The 21,680-nt window shown below is 36.2% G+C and overlaps 1 protein-coding gene across 10 annotated transcripts in view; it reads right to left on the reverse strand.

The window, feature by feature from the left end:
• Window positions 1-21,680, reverse strand: part of WDFY3 (WD repeat and FYVE domain containing 3) — a 258,056-nt gene that overhangs the window by 188,697 nt on the left and 47,679 nt on the right. For 6 of the 10 annotated variants that reach the window (XM_058547434.1, XM_058547436.1, XM_058547431.1 and 3 more), the window contains exons 3-4: window positions 18,367-18,421; window positions 2,883-2,982 (exon numbers count right to left, since the gene is read on the reverse strand). The exons of 2 other annotated variants lie outside the window; for them this stretch is intronic. The gene's annotated coding sequence lies outside the window, so the exon portion shown is untranslated. The remainder of the gene's footprint in view (window positions 1-2,882; window positions 2,983-18,366; window positions 18,422-21,680) is intronic. 2 more of the 10 variants (XM_058547432.1, XM_058547433.1) reach the window with 2 other exon arrangements.

A 21,680-nucleotide genomic window follows, 5' to 3' on the forward strand; every position in this document is an offset into this window, starting at 1 on the left:
TGAAGCAAAATTAAGTAAGCTTTGAAAATAGAATGTTCCAGGGTTGTTGTTTGAGTCTGCATGGGAAAGGAATGCTTTTCCAAGGAGTTAACACCAGAACAGAAAGCTGAATGAATGAGGGAGCAATCCATAAGAATTTCTAGGGGAAGAATTTTCTAGGCTGAGGGACAAGCAAAATCAAAAGCTCGAGGTAAGAACGTGCTTAGCATGGTTGAAGAACTGTAACGAAGCCAGCATGGCTGAAGTAGACAGAGAGAAGGGGAAAGTGCTAAGCTGTTGATTGTCTGCACTGTGAGTCAGTATTTACTTCTCTCAGCTGCTTTGCATCCACTAACAGCAAAACGACAGCTCTGTACACCAGCTCCTCCACTCTGCTGCTGCTTCCAACTCTTTTCTTCACAAAAAGGTGCATCTGTGTCTTTTCCTGCAGCCTCACCTTGCCCGCCACTCTGTAGTCCCCATCCCACCTACTTTGGGAGAGCTCTGAGCTGTGTTTAAGAGGTTTGCACACTTGTTCAATTAGTTCTCAAGTTCACAGTGTCCAGCGGCTCTTCTTGCAGTCTGAGGCTTAGGATAGTGGTTTTCTCCTCATTTCACTAAAGTTAAAAGATTTCTTCCCTATTCTTTATTCTTTTAGTTATGTTCAGTTAGCATTAGGAAAGAGAATAGAATACAAATGTTTTACTCAACTATCTTTAAATGGAAATCCTTTATCTTATCTATTATAGATAAATTGAGGCACCCATTAAGAGTATGTACGTGTATAGATGAGTAGAACTTAAATTTCTCAATCCCTACATTTTCTATTTCAATCAACAGATTTTCCTATTTGAAAATCCAGAAAATTGTAGATTTCTGAGATCTATAAACTCATAAGTCTTGTTTTAAAAGAACTAGCACAGAATCCATTTTAAACGTATATTAAAGTATCTAAAAGGAATACAAAATTGGAAACTACAGTAAATTTCTGCCATAACACTTACATTTAAGCTAAGAAATGATAAAAGGTAAATAGGTATCAATATCCAAATGAATTTTCAGTGAAGAGAGAATAAGTAATACATGTTAAATAAATACAACGTGTTAAATAAATACAGCATCATTACTTTCAAGAACTTAAGATCTGGTTAGGTTAATAAACCCAATAACTTACTCTGGTATCTGCTTTAAATAATAGTCAAAATGTCTTATACTCACTATATAAATGATTTGCATGAAAAGTATTCTTTAGAATCATCTAAAGGTACTTGAAAAATGTCAGCTCTTTTAAATAGGTAAACATCTTCCTCAATCTCAGTTATACAATTTAGTAAACCCTTCATGTAAAATTTAGTTTAGCTCTTACTAAATTATCAAAAACAGTGATTAATGAGTTTAAATGATTATAAAGCAAGAGTACAAAAATTCTGTATGTGAACTTTTATTTCCTTGTTCACTTACCAACACTTTTTACATCCAGTTACTCTGCTAGATGTTAGCAATAGAAAGATAAAATAGATCACCTTCTATCCTCTAGGGGCTTATGGTTAAGCTAAAGGATATTATAGAGGTAATGTGATAAGTGTTATAATAAACAATAATCAATAAGTAAACAAGATGCTATGAGAACACACAAGAAGCATTTAACTATCAACCGAGAAGGTGACATTTGAACTAAGTCTTGGAAACTGAACAGGAGTTCATTTAGCTGACAATGGTGAAGACCTTATTTCTAGCAAACAGATCCTATGTATACAGAAGAGAAGGCACAAGATATGCCGCTGTGTCACTAGTAGTTTGGCATAGTTGGAGCACAGGGTGAATGTGGGGAAAAGCTGGAGTTGAGGCTTGAATAGAATGGGTAGACGTGGGCAGATCATAAAAGGCCTTACGTATTAGACTAACAACAAACTCCTACTAAGCAGGAGAGTAATATGTTGAGAAAATATTCCTAAGCATAGGGTGAAATGTGGAATGGATATTTTAACGATCTTCAGTGATAAAAGGCAGGGCCAGTGGAGGGGTGAGGGGATAGGGGCAATGGCAGGGGAGAATACGAGAAATGCCATCAACTCAGGATTAACCATCTGGTAATGGGATGTCTTTCAGAATCAAAGGGAACAGATGAAGACGACTAAGATTTCCAGCCTGAGTGACAGGAAGAATGGTAATGCCATTAATTAAATTAGGAAATAGAGTAAAGGAATAAGAATTCGTGGGGAAGATAAAAAGAGACAAATTTGGCCATGGTGAAATAAAAGGGTCATAAGAAAATGTAAAACAAAATGAAAACTCAGGACTTAGATTCAGGAGAGGAAAAAGCAGATGTATATACCTAAATAACACATCCAAAACAACAAGTAAGGTATAAACAATAAGCAGATATCTTCAACTTCAGTGACTGTGAGGTTGTTTTCTATTTTCCAAATAGAAAAAACTATAAACATATTTTAAAAACTGGGGAAAAAAAGCATTTTTAGCTATTGAAAAAGATTTTTTGAAATTTAATATAAGCATGTGGTTTAAAAAAAGACATACTGAAAAGAATATATAGTAATCCACCACTGGGCCCCAGGTGGCCTCCCAGAGTCAATCATCGTTACTAATTTCTTGAATATCTTTGCAAAGATATATTATACGTGTATAAGCATATAGATGTACATATAATATGCATGTTCCTTTAAAGAGCCTATTAAAAATAAATAATTTTTGAGAAGATACATTGTGTATTTCCTAAATATGATATTATAATAATCAAATTTATAAGGGTAGCACTAAAGATCTAGTGAATTGAAAAAGGCATTTCTACTCACAAGGAATTTACAATCTTAATTTACCAATAAATTTGATAGTAGTAAAGATTAAAAACAAAACCCCACTAGTTTCTCTTCCCATACACTGACCTTTAGGGAATTCCTTGGATAACAGGTTCTGAATGTGTGAGCACAAAAGGGCCCATTCCCCTGATGGTATTTTACTCAAGACTTGAAATCTGGGCTCCAACTAGAAAGAGGGGGGAGGAAAGATTATGAATTAGTCTCTAATTCAGAATATTTTACTCAACGCGGCTAACCCAGGTCCACTAATTTTCCCATACATGAGAGATTTTCAACCCTGGCTGGACATCGGAATCAACTAGGGATCTTTAAAAAAAGATCTGATGTCCAGGACCCACATTGTTCAAATCAGAATCTCTGGGGCAGGAGATCAGGCATTGTTTTCACAGGTTCCCCAGTTGAGTCTAATGTGCACCCAGAGTTGAGAACCACTGCCACAGAAAGGTAAGATCAGATTTTATGGAGGTCATGCTTAACCTTTCTATCTTGTTACTAAATACTGTTCCAGTATGGGAAACACACTTTCAAAATTCTTGGGCAAATGTGACTCTAAATCATCAGTGTTCCTATGGGCCGGCCCCATGGCTTAGCGGTTAAGTGCTCGCGCTCCGCTACTGGTGGCCTGGGTTCAGATCCCGGGCGCGCACCGATGCACCGCTTCTCCGGCCATGCTGAGGCCGCGTCCCACATACAGCAACTAGAAGGATGTGCAGCTATGACATACAACTATCTACTGGGGCTTTGGGGGAAAAATAAGTAAATAAAATTATTTAAAAAAATAAATCAATCATCAGTGTTCCCAATGCAGGACAAAGTGACACAGGAGATCCTGGACAAGCTTAACTGCCAAGGACAAACCTGCTCTAGATACTGCAGTATGAAAGAAATAGGATTAAATGCTGGCAATGCCTTTAAATCTCCCTGAGTTACAAAGAAGCTACATACTATAAGACAACCAAACTGTATTTAAATTTAATAACTGAACAGCCAGATAAAATGACTACTGCTTGGCTGCAAAAAATCAGAAGGAAAGTGAACAAATTAAACTCCCAAGCAATGGCATAATGAGGATCTCTTCTACAGGGATTCTAACCTAGGGGACTGGAAGAGCCTAAGCCTGTGTTGTACAATATGGCAGCCAATAGCCACATGTGGCCACTTAAACTTAAATTCAAATTAATTAAAGCTATATTAAATATAAAATACAGTTCCTCAGTTGCACTAGGCACATTTAAAGCACTCAATAGCCATATGTGGCTACCGACCACCTTATTAGACAGAACCAAGACAGAACATTTCAACTGTCACAGAAAGATAAATTGGACAGTGCTGGTTTGGGGTAAATGAACCTCTGAAACTGCATATTAAATTTTTGGATATACATAAATCCTAAGAAGATGGTTTAAGACTTTTATTTGATTCTCAAAGGAGACCACCTATGATTCAATTGCCAGTGCCCAAGCCCACAGAAGGTAAGGAAGAGCTCCTGTTCTAAATAGTTACCTCTTCTAAAAAGCACATATTAATAGCAGCACTTCCCACCCAGGGACATAGCCTTTCAACCGCCACATCAGGACAGTGGGACTACAATTAATACAAAATATTCTTCCACCTCCATGATGCTATCACAGTCCTGGGGCTTCACTGGTTTTTCAGAAGAGCAAAACTAATTGTCAACCATAACCAGAAAGATATATCTTCTTCGCTTTATTCACCATCTCCAACTTCATTAGCTAGTGGTATATCCAAGATACTGTGCCTCAACCCCAAGTCCTTGTTTTTGTGGAAATGGAATCACAACAAAATACTACTTATAGAAAGCTAATTCTCCATTCTATAGACAAAACAAACAGAAACAACAGCCTTCCAATAGCAACTGTAGTTCCTTAGAAGAACTCCAAGGACATGGGTAAACCTAAGATTTAATACCTAACTTGTCATCAGGAACTTACACCAAACAAAGTCAATGATTTCCTAGGTAAGCTCCCATTATGGATAAACAGTCTGGGTTTAGTACTGAAAAATGAACAAACAAACAGACGCTTTTAAACAGACTACATGTCATGGTGTGATAGCTGCCTATCCAGTTACACTCAATTTCTAGAATAAAATCAACTGTTTGATTGATTTAAAAACCTAGCAGCTCTCACTGGGATACTTTGTTCCTAATACATCCCTGAAAGAGACAACTTCCCTGGAATGTCCCATTATATCTTCAGTAAGTCAAATAAAAATTACTGAAAGAAAGGTATGCACTTTATCTGGGAGGAAAGCATCCATCCAAGCCAAAAGACATCACACAAATACAAATAAAAGTAGAAGGCTGGCCGGCCCCGTGGCTTAGCGGTTGGGTGCGCGTGCTCCACTGCCGGCGGCCCGGGTTCAAATCCCGGGCCCGCACCGTCGCACTGCTTCTCCGGCCATGCTGAGGCCGCGTCCCACATGCAGCAACTGGAAGGACGGGCAGCTATGACATACAACCATCTACTGGGGCTTTGGGGGAAATATATATATATATATATATATATATATATAAATAAATAAATAAATGTAGAAGGCAAAACAGATCCTCAATGTAAGACAAGCCCAAATCCTGTCTTATCATAAATTATGTGAGCCTGATGCGTGAACTATCAGGCCTGGGTTCATTAAGATTCCATAATTCAAATGTTATTAAACTAAGTATTTAAAAATCAATAAACTGGCAGTTATTTAAAAATCAATAAACTGGCAGTTGCTTATCAAGTTAAAACCTGTATTTATCATGTAACCGGCAATCCTATTCCTAGGTATTTACCATAGAACAGGGGTTGGCAAATTATGGCCATGTGCCATATCTGGCCCACCTCCTATTTTGTAAATAAAGTCTTACTGGAACACAGCCACATTCATTCATTTATGTATTCTGTATAGCTGCTTTCATACTACAAGAGCAGAGTAGCCACAACAGTGGCCTAAAATGGTGTGGCCTAAAATATAGCCTATCTAGTCCTTTACAGAAAAAGTTTGCTGATCCTTGCACCAGAGAATGATAACTTATGATCTCACAAAACCTATACACAAAAGTTTATAGTAGTTCTATTCATTACGGCCCCAAAATGGAAACAACCCAAATGTCCTGTAACAGGTTAATGGATATACAAACAGTGGCACACACATACAACTCAACAATAAACGTGACTAAACTATCGATACATACAATAACTTGGATGATTCTTAAAGGCATCATGCTGAGTGAAAGAAACCAGTCTCAAAAGGTTACATACTGTATGATTCCATTTATATGACACTCTTGAAAAGAGAAAAATGTATTGATGAAGACAGATTAGTGGCTGTCAGAAGTTAGAGGTGGAAGGATAGCGTGACTCTAAAGGGACAGGACAAGGAAGTTTTGGGGCAGTCATGAAAATGTTCTAGGTTCGTATTGTGGTAGTGGTTACACTAATCTGTGTATGTACCAAAGTTCAAAGAGCTATTTACCGAAGAAAGATAAATTTTACTGCATAATAATTAAAAAAAATAAAAATTTTATGAAACAGTATGATAGTTTAAAGAAAAACAATAAACTAACAACGAAACCATCTCTAAAAATTCAGGGCAAAGAATGACAGTTTGCCAAGAAAGATCAGATCAGAAAGTGTAGTCTGCATCACTATACTCTTGGGTTTCGTTCCTGGTTTTATCATTGATTCACTATAAGGCCTTAAATCAATAACCCATCTCAGTATTCCTCTGTGATTTTTGTGCCCAGTTTGACAGGTGATATCGGAGGGTGAATATAAAATCCTCAATGCAATACTTCCCCGTCAAATATGACATACTACATGAAGAAATACTGCAATTCAAGTTATCTCAGAATACCCCCATTCTGCTCTCCAGACTAGCCATAAATATAAAGGTGTGGTTTACATCATACTTGTCGGTCCTTTTTACACACTCAAGTTTCCTCACTCTGTTCTCAAAGCTCTTTTACAACTCCAAGATGTCTAGAAAATCTGGCATCTTATTCCACACACACCGGAAGCCTCTACCACATATGTTTTAGTTCTGTACATGGTCTGTAATCTTCTTCCAGGCCACCAGACCTGCAGGCTGCCCAGGAGCAGTCTGTAAAGAAACTGCCACCCAGAATTAATCAAAAAGACACATCTGGTAAACACAAAATAATTCTCAGGGAAAACAAGAGGTATGGTTAGTCCTTTCACAGGATCTACAACAAAAACAACTTACAAATTAGTTATGTATTTTGTAAATTCAATAAAATAGGTTTTAAAAAAATCAAACATGAAAAACTGGAAGATTAAGATCCTGTACCAGCAAGAACATTCAGACTAACTGCTTCCATTGTGTATAATTAATGGACCATGTCTCAAGTTAAAATCTGGAAGACAAAGATCTCAGGAGTGACCAGTAATCTTCTATAAATCATTTACATGGACATCAAAGAGAAGAAAATTTTTAAAGGGCAAAATAAATTTTTCATCGTGACAGAAAGCACATCCAAAAATCTCTAGCTTTTCGTGGTGATTTTTAAATGTCAACAAATTCTTCGACACTCCTACCTTCAAAAAGAGGAGCCTATCTCCCTTCCTCCTTAATGGAGACTCACTTCTAACAAATAGAGTGCTGGGAGTGACACTATGTAACTTCCAAGACTAGGTCATTTTAAAAGGAGTTCAAATCCCAGCTCTGGGCCGGCCCCATGGCTTAGCGGTTAAGTGCGCGCACTCCGCTGCTGACGGCCCCGGTTCGGATCCCGGGCGCACACCAACGCACCGCTTCTCCGGCCACGCTGAGGCCACGTCCCACATACAGCAACTAGAAGGATGTGCAGCTATGACATACAACTATCTACTGGGGCTTTGGGGGGAAAAAATAAAATAAAATAAAAATGCTGTATATAAAACTACTTGAATAAACTGACATATTTAAAAAAAAAAAAAAAATCCCAGCTCTGCCATTTATAATAATTCCTCTTTCAGGTCTATTGTCAGGATTATGTAAAGCCTCTTACTTGGTGCCAGAACGTTAGAAGCTTAACAAATAGCTTCTAACCAACCACTTATAGTCCTCAAAGTGTCCTGGAAGATATGTACTATCAACATTTAAAAATGAAAAAAGTTTATTATGTTGTTAAATGAATGAAAGTGACAAACTGCTGAAATCAAACCAAACCACAAAGAGTATAAAGACTTTCAGAAGAAACTCTTGCTTTCTATTAGGTTGAGTCAAATGAAACTGCCATTTTTGTTAGGTCAGAAAGGATAGAGTATCAGCAATTTTATATGGTTAAACCTAATAATTATAAAAAGAAAATATAGGTAAACATAGAAATATTATTGAAGAGGCATTTTCTTATTAAAAACTGCAATTTATATCTCACAAGTTATGGTATGATAAGAAAAATTGAAGCCAAGATTGCTATATAATGATATAGTCAGTTTTTTATAGCCATTTTAATATGTCAGTTATTAACGCAGCCTATTTTGAGAGTGAACAAAAGTTAAATATATTTGTATATAGTTACAGCATTCTCTATTGGAAAGATCGCTAGGAGACACTGAAAGGGAGGGAAATGACGTGGAGAGGGAAATGATTTCTCTTAAGAGAAATGATGGCTTACAGAAAGGCATTAAGAACAATTCACAAATAATCTTAGTTTATACCGGAATACAAAACAACATGTTTTTCAAGGAGCAATAGATTTTGTCAAATCAGACAAATAAAACCTTATAAAAATTAGGAGAATAACTGGAAAATTAGCACCTTGAGACAAAAATATAAATTTCTATTCATTTAATTAACGTTCACCGAGGCCAGATACTAGATAGTTGCCATGAGGTAAACACAGAGAAAAGACTGGGACTCTAAATATGTCCATGGTAAAAAGGAGAAAATACTATTCATTATAAGCTCCTTTTTTATTTACTGTTTTAAATGGCAAATTATTCTGACAAATTCAACAGTAATGGAAATATTTCTAAATATTATATATCTTATTCTTGAAATCATATTTTTATTTATTTATGACACCTAAGACAAGTTCTAGGTACTCATTTAATCCTCAAAACAACCCTCTATGTATTATTATTATCCACATTTTATAGCAGAGGAAACTGAGGCATAGAGAGGTTCAGTAACTAGCCCAAGGTCACACGACTAGGAAGCGGTAGAGCCTAGATTTACTCAGGCTGTCTGCGCCAGAGTCAGTGCTCTCAATGACTTCATTGTCCTACCTCTCGTAGCTAGCTTCATTATATTACTTCTCAGATTCAACTTTACTAGCATGGATCTAAATGTAGTCAACTTTCTGGTACCAACCGTAATAATCAAGGCAGAGGACTGAACTAAAGTAAACAAATTATTATTCTCAGGCACAGTATTAAGAAATCTCTGACTCATTAATCTATTCATAGTTTTTCACTGCTCTAAGCTTATCTATGGAGTAACAAACCACAAACTGACAAATCATTTTTCAGAGTTGGTGGCTAACTTGAAGCAAAGATCACTCATATGGAGAATGACAAAATACCTACTAGTTCATGAACTTCGTATGATAAGTATGATGATCTTGAGCTAGTCATAGCAGATAGAATGGATCAAGCAACTGATGAGAACAAAAAGAAAATTTTAAGTATAGAATACATGGGCAAAGGATCAAAGATGATCCAGGAGAAGTATTCTGGGAAGTCAATGTTTCAGAAGTGATTTGATCATTATAATTTTCTACTAGGGGTTGGCAAACTATAGCTTATGGGCCAAATTCAGCCCACTATCTGTTTTTGTAAATAAAGTATTACTGGAACATAGCCATGCTCATTTGTATTGTCTAAGGCTGCTTTTGTGCTACAACAGCAGAGTTGAATAGCTGCAACAGAGAGTGTACGGCCCACAAAGTCATCCACGTGGCCTTTTACAGCAAAAGTTTGCTGACCTTTATGTAATACTTAACATCAAGTAGAAAACAAACGTAAAAAACATGATCTGATCTTAAAAAAAATTGATTCTTACTTTACATAAGCCTAATTAATATCAAATGTATTCCAAAGGCTAGAGACTTGCAGTTGAAGGGCTACCATATTTCATCAAATCTAAGATACCACTGATTATAAGACTATTATTATTTTATGTATCACCAAGAAAAAACATTGCCAATTAAAAAAATGACATGTTAATTTCTTATCATATCTGCTGCAAGAAAATTCTAGTTTAGAATTCCGCAAATGAGAAAAAAATGTGTATCTCAGAATTGATGAGATATAGTATATCATTCTACAATGATATAAATTCATAAATAAAAGGCGATAGGGTTATGATACATCTTCTAGACAGGATTTCCCACTTTATCATAGGGTACTGAAAGGGACAAGGGGTTCCTCTGTAACACTTTGCCAATACCTATAAGAACCAAGAAATATGAATAGAGAACAAAGAACTAAAGATCTGCAGGCTATCCCACATGTAAGGCATTAGGTAAGGAGGTGTACTGTGAGCACCATTCTACAGTGCATGTCAGTCTTTCCAAAACATTAGCTGTACTGGGTACATTTAGGTGACAGAAAACTGAAATAATACATGTGGAATAAATGTTTTCCCTTTGGTATTAGACATAGGATCACATATTTCAAAAGTAATGAAACACCTCTAAAATATTTTCCAGAGCCGAGCGTACAAGAAGAGAGTTTGAGTCACTGCTTTTATTTGGAGGGAGAGAAGGAGGAAGGGAGGGAGAGAAGGAAGAATTAGAAGCCAACTTCATGGATTTAAATTTAACATCTTATCTTTGACTTCAAAGTATTGTATTATTCAATTTTATACCTGAAAATGAACAATTTAATACGCTATTGAGAATTCCATATTAATAATTATAAGGCTGAGTAGAAATAATTTTTATAATACTGTTTTAATTCATTTTCCTACTCATTAGACTTTGGAAATATTTCAAAAACAAACCTTCATCTTAGTGCTTCGTTATTTAAGAAATAATCTTCTTTGAAGGCACCAGAGTTATGACAGTCTGAGAAAAGCAGGACAAAAACAGTATATGAACATTTAGCAATGAATAATTTTCAGATATTTAAGAAACTATATTTACGTGTTATATGTCTACATCTTTCTGTCTCTGTCTCTCTCTCTAACACCACATAAAAACAGAAGGAATAGGGGCTGGCCCGGTGGTGTAGTGGTTGAGTTCCCATGCTCTGCTTCGGTGGCCCGGGGTTTGCAGGTTCGGATCCCAGGTTTGGACCTACGCAGCACTCATCAAGCCATGCTGTGGCGGCGTCCAACATATAAAGTAGAGGAAGATGGGCATGGATGTTAGCCCAGGGCCAATCTTCCTCAGCAAAAAGAGGAAGATTGGCAATAGATGTTAGCTCAGGGCTAATCTTCCTCCCCCCTCCCTGCCCAAAAAAGAATGAATATGTGCATTAAATGCAACCTCTATTTCAAAATAGCTCTCCTGCTCACAGACACAAATATAAAGAAATTAAGAGCAAGGAAAGGGAAAAAAGAAGAATATCGAGTGTTTACTATCCAGACATTGTCCTAGGCACTTTAGATAAATTAATTCATTTAATCTTCAAAACAACTCTGCTCTTACTCTCTTGAGCAGATAGGGAAACTGAGGCTCAGAGAGGTAAAATTCCAAAGTCTCACAGCTGGTAAGTGGCCGAGTGGAGATTTAAACTTCTTTCTCATATACCATATTGCTGCCAAAAAGAAAAACAGCATGCATGTCTTTAGGATATATTAGATAGAAATAAACCAAATTTTCTGTGCTGCAGTTTTGTCTTTTGTTTTTTACAAAGTAAGCAAGAATGCTTGCCCACTCATGCAAATTCTAAAAGCTGGAGTTCCTAGGGCATTCCCTCCCTAGAAAGGATCTCATCCATTTCACAACTATAAATACCATCTGTATATTTCCCCTCAAATCTCTGAGCTCCAGGACTGTATAACTGTCCGCCATCTGACATGTCCATTAGACGACCTGAAAACATCACAAAATTAACAATGTCGAAAATAAATCTGATTTCCCTTCTCACTGATCTCCAATTTCATTTAAGGATATTACCATTCACCAGTCTGCTCAAGCCAAAAACCTGGGTATTGTCCTTACTTTCCTTCTTCCTCACACTTCATGTTAAGTCCCACTGGTTCTACCTACAAACTGGATCTCAGATCCATCCTCGTCTCTCCCATCACTCTAGATCACCTGCCATCATCGTTAATCACCTGGACTACCATAATGACCTCCTAACTATTTTCCCACTTTTTCTCTTGCCTATTTTCTCTTTTGCAGCCATAGCCTCTTTTTTTTTTTTTGGTTAACACAAACTGTAATAAGTAACTGCAAAATCCTTCACTGGTTTTCAATGTGTTGAATAAAATCCACACTCCTTATCATAGTCTTTTAAATGCTAGATAATATGATCTCTTTCTACATCTCAACTTCATTCCACTCTGCCCCCGGACATCTCCAGGCATCCTTTCAACTTCTCATATACCAACTGTTCACACTGCAGGGTGTTCCCTCTTCCTGAAGGTCCTGGCAGGGATAACTCCTTCAGCTCTCAGCTTCAAGGTCACCTCCTCTGACAAGCCTTTTCTGTAGAAATGTAGAAGTACCTCTGTCTTCCCATAAGCCTCTATCACTTCACCTTCTTCATTTCTTCCACAGATAGCGCTTATCACTATTGGTAAATATCTATTTATCTGTTTATTATCTGCTCTAGAGCAGATCATGAACACCAAGTGGACAAGACCATGTCTGTTCTATTCACTGATATATACCCAGCACCCAGTAAAATGCCTGGCACATGTTAGGGACTCCAATTTTGCCTGAACGAGCAAGTTATGTATATTAGGCTTAAAAGACGTCAGTTTTTGTACAATTAATTTAACTGTGTTCTAAGACAAAAGTTTAAAAAAACTACCATTTTCTCTCTTAAAAGTGTATAAATACAGCTCACAAAGTATTTAATCTTTTGAAGATGTGCAGTAAGCCACAGAGCAGTGAACTCTGTATCACATTCATTTGATAGGCAATATAGAACTTAAGAGATGACTTTCCTATTTTATTTCCAGAATCTAAGTGAAAGAGCTACAATAAAATTATGAATATTTACATAATAATTAGCTCATTTAAATAACTGTATTGCAATCTAGTTACTTTGTATCATCAAAAACAAGTAAAATATTTTAATAAAAGCATACTTTTAAAATTTATTTCCATTTGGACAAATGTATTTTATAAAGAGGGGAAAATGACCTATTTTGGTCAAGTCCAAGGGAGAATCATAAATTACTATTCCATCCTGTGGTGGTTTTAAAACATACTCACAAATTCTCTGATATTCCTCCCTTCAAAGGTACAGTCTCGTCTTAACTGTGAGTTAAACTTAATGACATGTTTCTAAGGAACAGAATGTAGTTGCAGTGACTGTATGTGACCATATCATAAAAGGCACTGTGGCTTCCTCCTTGCTCTCGCTCTCCGATCACTCACTCTGAAGGAAGCTGACTTCCACGTAGTGAGTATACTCAAATAACACTATGGAAGGGTCCACATCAAGACAAACTGATGCTCCTCCAGCCAGCCAGCAAGAAACTGAGGCCTTCTGTCAACAGCCATGTGAGCGAGCTATCCTAGAAGGATCCTCAAGGCCCAGTCAAGCCTTCAGATAGCCCCAGCCAACATCTGGACAACTACAACCTCAGAAGAGAGTCTAAGCCAGAGCCACCCAGCTAAACCACTCCTGAGAGCCTGACCAGCTGAAACTGTGAGATAATAAATGTTCGTTTTTTTTAAGCCACTAAGTTTTAGGGTAATTTATATCACAGCAATAGGTAACTAATGCATATTCATTCATTCATTCAATAAACATCAATCCATGCCTATTCTGTCCCAGTCACCAGGCCCCATAGACACAGAAGAAAAATAAGACACTATAACTATCATAGAGGGGAAAGAAATTAAGTAAGTAGTCTGGCAATACAGTAAAAGTGTTTTAAAAAGGTAAACACAATGGGCCAGCCCAGTGGCATAGTGGTTAAGTTCACATGCTCTGCTCCGCGGGTTCAGATCCTGGGCGTGGACCCATACATCGCTCGTTAAGCCCTGCTGTGGTGGTGTCCCATATAAAATAGATGAAGATGGGCACAGATTTAAGCTCAGGACAATCTTCCTCAAGCAAAAAGAGGATGATTGGCAACAAACGTTAGCTCAGGGCCTATCTTCCTCACCAAAAAAAAAAAAAAAAAAAGGAAAACACAAGACCCTACCTGAATACCTAGCACACAATATCAGATTTTAAGAGAAGGGAGAAGATGAGGAGGAGAAGGTGTTGCAGGAGGAAAGAGTGGATGTGGGTATACATATACCTACATGTAAGGAGCAAGGAAAGCATGAGAGATGACACATGAAGGGCCTGGAGATACAAGCACCAGCTGGGTAAAGAAATGTGCTATATATCACGCTCTGAGCTTTACCTAAAGGCAACAGGGAGACCTTGGGATTCAAGAAGTAGAGTAAGAAAATCAGATTTGCGTTCTCCAAAGACGACTCTTGCTGCAGTATGGAAAAGGGCTCCAAAGGAGCTTTCTCGAAACCGGACAGTTAAGAGGAAACTGCAGCAGTTCAGTTTAGGTAGGACGATGGCCTGAAATACGTCAGCAAGGATAAAAAGTAGTAGGTGAAATCAATAGATATTAGGAAGGTATAAAACAGGACCTTGTGACTGTATTTGAAATTAAATGTCATTAATATCTCAAAACTCAAAGAGAAATCACAGTAGTAACATGAAAATATTTAGAACAAATAAAAGAAAAATTTCAGTTGGTATATATGGCATACCTACTAAACTAAAAAAAAAATCACCAGCATATTCTGAAAATGGAAATGAATTTTAAAATTACAACTGTCCTAAAAAAAATGGAGCTATAGTCAATATGATGAAGGCAGAAGTAGTTGTGTATCATTCTAATTTACCTAATCTAAAACCTTAATAGTCATTTATAACGGATAAGCTCTTTGTATATTTCTAACATTTTTTATTGCTGGTAACAAGTATAGTCCTATTTTTTTCCCCTTTTAAGATAAAAGGCCTAAGAGAATGTGAGTATTATCCCTCCTTGAGTATGTGAGTCAGGTATGTCAGAATACAACTCACTGTTCTTACTTGGCTCAAGAGTTCTATTTTGTTTTTCTAAAGCTGGACTCAAACTCTTCAGACTTCAGTGCCTATAAATTTTCAACATAAGAACTGGCTCTACGCTATAACCTAAGCTCCTTTAGGATAGCGATCATGTCTTAAACATGTTTCTATTCCCAGCACTGAGCCCACTGCATCTAGACCATAGCAGAAATTCACAAAATGTTTACTGAATGGATTTGCCCTACACTGTATACTAGCAAGCTGTTCCTACACACACACACACACACACACACAAACTACTAAAATATTTACTGATGAAATGACGTCTGGGATTTGTTTCAAAATAAAGCTGGGGTAGAATAAGTGCATGGGGATATAGATAAAACAAGATTGGCCATTATATAACTTTTTAAGAATTATGAAACTTATCAGAAAAAGTGAAAGTAAACAATTGAGTTATTGGGGGGGACATCTATTTTATATATTGATTCATAAGATAGAATTAATTAATTTATAACAAACTTTAAAAAGGTTAAATTGTACTTTCTTAGCGGCTTTTTGCCTTTAATTTATACATTCTTGTTACAAAATATTTTTACTTCATAATTCTAAATCCCAAATAATTTATTTAAGGACTATAGTTAAAATATTGGGGAAAATATTCTTTTATAGTAAAGGGAAGAGGGGTACAAATCTACTCTGAAAACAGTAATGAAAATAAAATTTGTATATCAACAAGAAAGAAAATAACATCTGATGTTGTAACTTTCTAATCTTTGTTACAGTCTGAAACAAAAAAGTTAGATATTTGTAACATAAAAAAAGCCTAATAAACACAGTCATTCAGATCTGGCTTAATAATTAAGAGTCTGCCCTTATCAGCTCCTTAATGAAAATGTTCCTCACAAAATACCAATATTTTCTTTTATGAAATTCCTGAAGAGTTTCATTAAGTAGATTCCTTCTGGAACTAAAATAAAAGTGACATTTGACATGAAATTAAAGGATCACTTACTAAATTATGTAAAATAATTGGTCTTTCCCATTCTTTTTATTTTTTTCTGTGAGCAAGTACAAGCAACGTTTCATTTTTTGTTTTCAAGCTTTTCCCTCTAATTTTCAAAGAAAGTGCAATATCAATTAATTAACTCCAAATCTGCTTGCTTTAATATTAATTTTCCTGGTATAGTAACTCCAAAAGGCTTCATTATAAAGTTGATATTTGCAGTTCTTTTTGGAGTACTATCAACTAAATAAAACTATTAAAAGCAAAATTTAAAGATATATACAAAGAACATTTTAAAAGGCACACACTAAGAATGATAAAATAGTCAATTAAAAATAAAACATTTAAGGGGCTGGCCCAGTGGTTCAGCGATTAAATTTGCACGTTCTGCTTCGGTGGCCCGGGGTTCGCCGGTTCAGATCCTGGGTGTGGACCTACTCACCGCTCATCAAGCCATGCTGAGGCAGCGTCTCACATAGAAGAGCTACAATTCTACAACTAGGATATACAACTATGTACTAGGGCTTTGAGGAGAAAAAAGAAAAAGAGGAAGATTGGGAACAGATGTTAGCGCAGGGCCAATCGTCCTCAAAAAAAATAAATACATAAAAAAATTTTTAAAAAATAAAACATTTAATACACTAATCCAAACAACATGGTTCTGGCATAACAATGGACACATAGACTGATGAAATAGAATAGAGAACCCAGAAATAAACCCTCACATATATGCCTAGTTGATTTTCAACGAAGGGGCCAAGAGTATTTAATGCGAAAAGAACTTAAAAAAAAAAAAAAAGGTGCTTGGAAAAGTGGAAATTTACATGCAAAAAAATGAAGTTAGACTCTTACCTTACACCACATACAAAAATTAACCTAGAATGGATCACAGATCTAATTTAAAAGCTAAAATTATAAAACTCTTATAAGAAAACAGAGAGTAAACTTCACAACCTTTGATCTGGCAATGGTTTCTTTAATATGACATCAAAACCACTGGCATCAGAAGAAAAAATAGATAAATTGGGCTTCATCAAAATTAAAAACTTTTGTGCATCAAAGGGCATATCAAGAGAGTGAAAAGTCAACCCACAGCAAGGAGAAAATATTTGCAAATCATATCTCTGACTAGGGTCTATTTAATATCCACAATACATAAAGAAGGATGCTACAACTCAACATCAAAAAGACAACCCCAGGGCCGGCCCCGTGGCTTAGCGGTTAAGTGCGAGTGCTCTGCTGCTGGCGGCCCGGGGTTCGGATCCCGGGCGTGCACCGACGCACCGCTTCTCCGGCCATGCTGAGGCTGCTTCCCACATACAGCAACTAGAAGGCTGTGCAACTATGACATACAACTATCTACTGGGACTTTGGGGGAAAAAATAAATAAATAAACAAATAAATAATTAAAAAAAAAAAAGACAACCCCATTAAAAAATGGGCAAAGGACTTAACTAGACATTTCACCAAAGAAGATATACAAATAGTCAACAAAGAATGCTCAATATCATTAGTCATCAAGAAAATGCACATCAAAACCACAATGAGAAACTACTTCACATCCTCTAGGATGACTATCATCAAAAAATGGAAAATAACAAGTGTTGGGAAAGATGTGGAGAAATTGGAATCCTTGGGCAGTGCAGGAGAGAATGTAAAATGGTGCAGCCAATGTGGAAAACATTATGGCAATTCCTCAAAAGGTTAAACATAGGTACCATATGACCCAGCAATTCCACTCCTAGGTGTCCAACCAAAAGAACTGAAAACAGGGAGTCAAATAGATACTTGTACACCAAAATTCACAGCAGCAGTTTTCATAATAACAAAAGGTAGAAATAACCAAAATGTCCATCAGTAGATTAATGGATAAACAAAATGTGGTATATACACACAATGGAATGTTATTCAGCCATAAAAAGGAATAAAGTTCTGATACATGCTACAACATGGATTGAACCTTGAAAACATACTAAGTGAAATAAGTTAGACACAAAAGGACAAATATTGTATGATCACACTTATACGAAATATCTAGAACATGGACATGCATAGAGATAGAAAGTAGAATAGAGGTTACCAGGGGCCAGGAGAAAGGAGAATGGTGAATTAATGCCTAATGGGTACAGAGTTTCTGTTTGGGTTGATGAAAAAGTTCTGGAAATAGATAGTGGTGATGGTTACACAACATTTGGAATGTCCATAATGCCAGTGAACTGCACACTTAAAAATGGTTAAAATGGTAAATTTCGGGTTACATATATTTCACACAATTTTTTTAAAATAAAGCATTTAAGATTCAATATTATTCCCAAAACACAGAATTTAATTAGATCTAAAGCCTATTACAACAAAATTTTCAGACCGACACAAACTGATATAGTACTACCTTCAAGGTATGTATCCAACATTAAAATCAAGCATCCAGAAGCTGTTTAGTCTACCTAAAAAGGAAAAGGAAACCATGAACAAAACAAAAAGAAAACCCACCAACTAGGAAAAAACATTTGCAAATCATTTATCCGACAAGCAGTTAATTTCCAAAATATATAAAGAACTCAACAACAAAAAAACAAACAACTCAATCAAAAAACGGGCAGAGGAGACGAACAGACATTTTTCCAAAGAAGATATACAGATGGACAACAGGCACATGAAAAGATATTCAACATCACCAATTATTAGAGAAATGTAAATCAAAACTACAATGAGATATCACCTCACACCCGTCAGAATGTCTATAATTAACAAAATAAGAAATAACGAATGTTGGAGACGATGTGGAGAAAAGGGAACCCTCATACAAGCTGGTAGAAATGCAAACTGGTGCAGCCACTATGAAAAACTGTATGGAGATCTCTCAAAAAATTAAAAATAGAAATACCATATGATCCAGCTATCCCATTACTGGGTATTTATCCAAAGAACTTGAAATCAACAATTCAAAGAGATTTACCCATCCCGATGTTCATCACAGGATTATTCACAATAGCCAAGACGTGGAAGCAACCCAAGTGCCCATCACCAGACGAACGGATAGAGAAGATGTGCTATATACATACACACAATGGAATACTACTCAGCCATAAAAGACAAAATTATGCCATTTGCCACAACGTGGATAGACCTTGAGGGTATTATGTTAAGCGAAATAAGCCAGACAGAGAAAGACAGACAACATATGATTTCACTCATATGTGGAAGATAAACAAACACATGGATAAGGAGAACAGATTGGTAGTTACCAGAGGGGAAGGGAGTGACAGGAGGTCGAGAGGGGTAAAGGGGCACATATGTTTAGTGACCAATAAAAACTAGGCTGTTGGTGGTGAGCACAATGCAGTCTATACAGAAACTGATATATAATAATGTACACCTGAAATTACACAATGTTATAAGCCAATATGACCGCAATAAAATAATTTTTTAAAAAATAAAGCATCCAATTCCACTGGCCATACTAAAAAAGGGGCCTATAAATTATCCCAAATGAAGGATTTTTGTTTTCATAGCAAGACTTTGGCATTCAAGACAAGCTAAACTCAAAAACATTGCATGGAAATAAAAGCCAAGTTCATTGCAGGCTTGAAGTCTTTACTTGCCTATTTTTATTTTGTTTCTATTTCTACATCTAGAACCCTCTCTTTAAACTAGTTTAAAAATGGGACTCAGAAGAAAAAAATATGTGCAAATTTTTAATAATCAAAACGACAGAACTTCCAGGTAGTAGAAATTTTAAGTGTGCAAAGCTCAATTAACAGGAACTGGGAGAAAAGGTCATAATTACACACACACAAACATCACAATGTGTCTCATGCTTTTGGCAAGTAGCACAAAACCAATCACTTACCGTGCTATTTTCTAATCAGGAATGCTACTGTTTCCAAAAACTAATAAAGAACCTCTGTTTCATAATAAACTTAATCCTGAAATTACATTTGATGTTCCTAATCCACAAAAGTAGAACCCTGTCATATATTTACAAGTAAGATATTAATCATAAAAAGATCATGTTTTATCATCAGGCCACACAGCTATAAGAAAACCATCTTTTTCGTGGACAAGCTCTAATTTTAGAAGACAGATGAACAACATCATGAATTAAAGCAAAGCAGAAAGACACAAAAAATGACAAGTCAAGAAATGCAAAATATAAGCAAAAGGTAACATTTAGTCCATCGAGGCAAGTTCACAAGAGACGGGCCCAGGAAAAACAGTGAATACAGGCCTGTGCAGCAACATTCCCCATGATTACACCTGACCTCTTCATCCACTCCTTGCCAGCAAGCATTCTGTCTTGGCATGATCACTACCACTGCCATTCTCAGTGAAAAAAAGAAACCAAATGTGGACTTCCCTTATGCAAATAATTTATAATCATTAGATGAAGAATTCATTGCTTTCCTTCCTGCCTCTGTTGAAGTATTTTCTAGAGAATACTAATATTCTCAGCACGTGGTTACCAGCAAGTGACTGGTCAGCTTCTACTTAAGGAGGAGGAAAAGCTATTCTAAAACTCTAATGTTGTCTTTCACCTGGGTTTTGATGTATCAAGAATGTTGTTCCAAATAAAATAAAATGCAACAAAGAAATCCCAGCAATGTCGTGATCTTTAGTCATTCTTTCAAACTAATCATGGACTCTTGATAAATTGAAAATGATATACTGAATTAATAAAACAATTTCCATAGAGGCTATCAAATGAAAGCAATATAATTTCAGTTTAAAATAATTGTGGTACAAAGAAAATTCCATTAAGCAAATTAGAATTTTTGAGTGTTTTTGGCGTTATGTTTAGATTCTGGCTGGCAAATGTCTGTAAGGTGTCTTCCCAGACTCACTGATAAAAGTTGTTTGCTGGTTCTAATCTAATAACATTTAACCACAGAAAACAGATTAAAATGTCTACCTACAAATACATATGTATACAGTAAATAGTGTTTGCTCTGACCTGAAATAAGAGAGAGAACTTTTAATGCATCAATCAATCAGACTTCTTTTGACTCATTTCACTGATCCATGGCAACCTAAGTCTCTGACCTATTATCTTTCTCACCTTCTTTCTATACACTTCAGATTTGTGGAGATAGGAGAGTTACAGAGGCCTGAAAGAGGTCAGGTCTGGTGCCAAGATCATTGAAACGATGCCAGAGAGCCTGGAAGGCCAGTTGGCCAAAGCTACCAGGCTAGGCCAAACTTTCCTCTTTACAAAGATTATTCACGATAACTGAATATCTATAAATCTAGGTCATCTGGCATAGAAGCTTTAAAAGAACTGCTGATTACTGAAGCTAGATGATAGGCATATATGTGTTAATTTTACCGATGTTTGAAATTTTCCGTAGTAAGAAACTAAAACTAAAATAAATAAATTGGCATATTCTATGTACGAAATAGCAGATTATTATGGTTCAGACTTTAATATGTAAAATTGTGAGTCAGTGATAAATACAGCACAGGGAATTATCCCTGTTTCTCTGGTACAGATAACTACTTCATTCCTTCACCATCAAATACAGAAAATGCATTTCAAATTCATTATGTTTTCTAACTATAACTCAAAATGCCCAGGCAATAATAGACATCATTAATAAACCTGAATACACAAAAAACTTCTTGAAAATCTGTGAATGGCAAAAAAAACACCACAAGCAAAGTTGAAAGACAAATGAGAACAGTGGGAGAAAATATTTGCAAATATGT

This window comes from Diceros bicornis, chromosome 8 (genome assembly GCF_020826845.1).
Source record: "Diceros bicornis minor isolate mBicDic1 chromosome 8, mDicBic1.mat.cur, whole genome shotgun sequence".
Classification (NCBI taxonomy): Eukaryota; Metazoa; Chordata; class Mammalia; order Perissodactyla; family Rhinocerotidae; genus Diceros; species Diceros bicornis.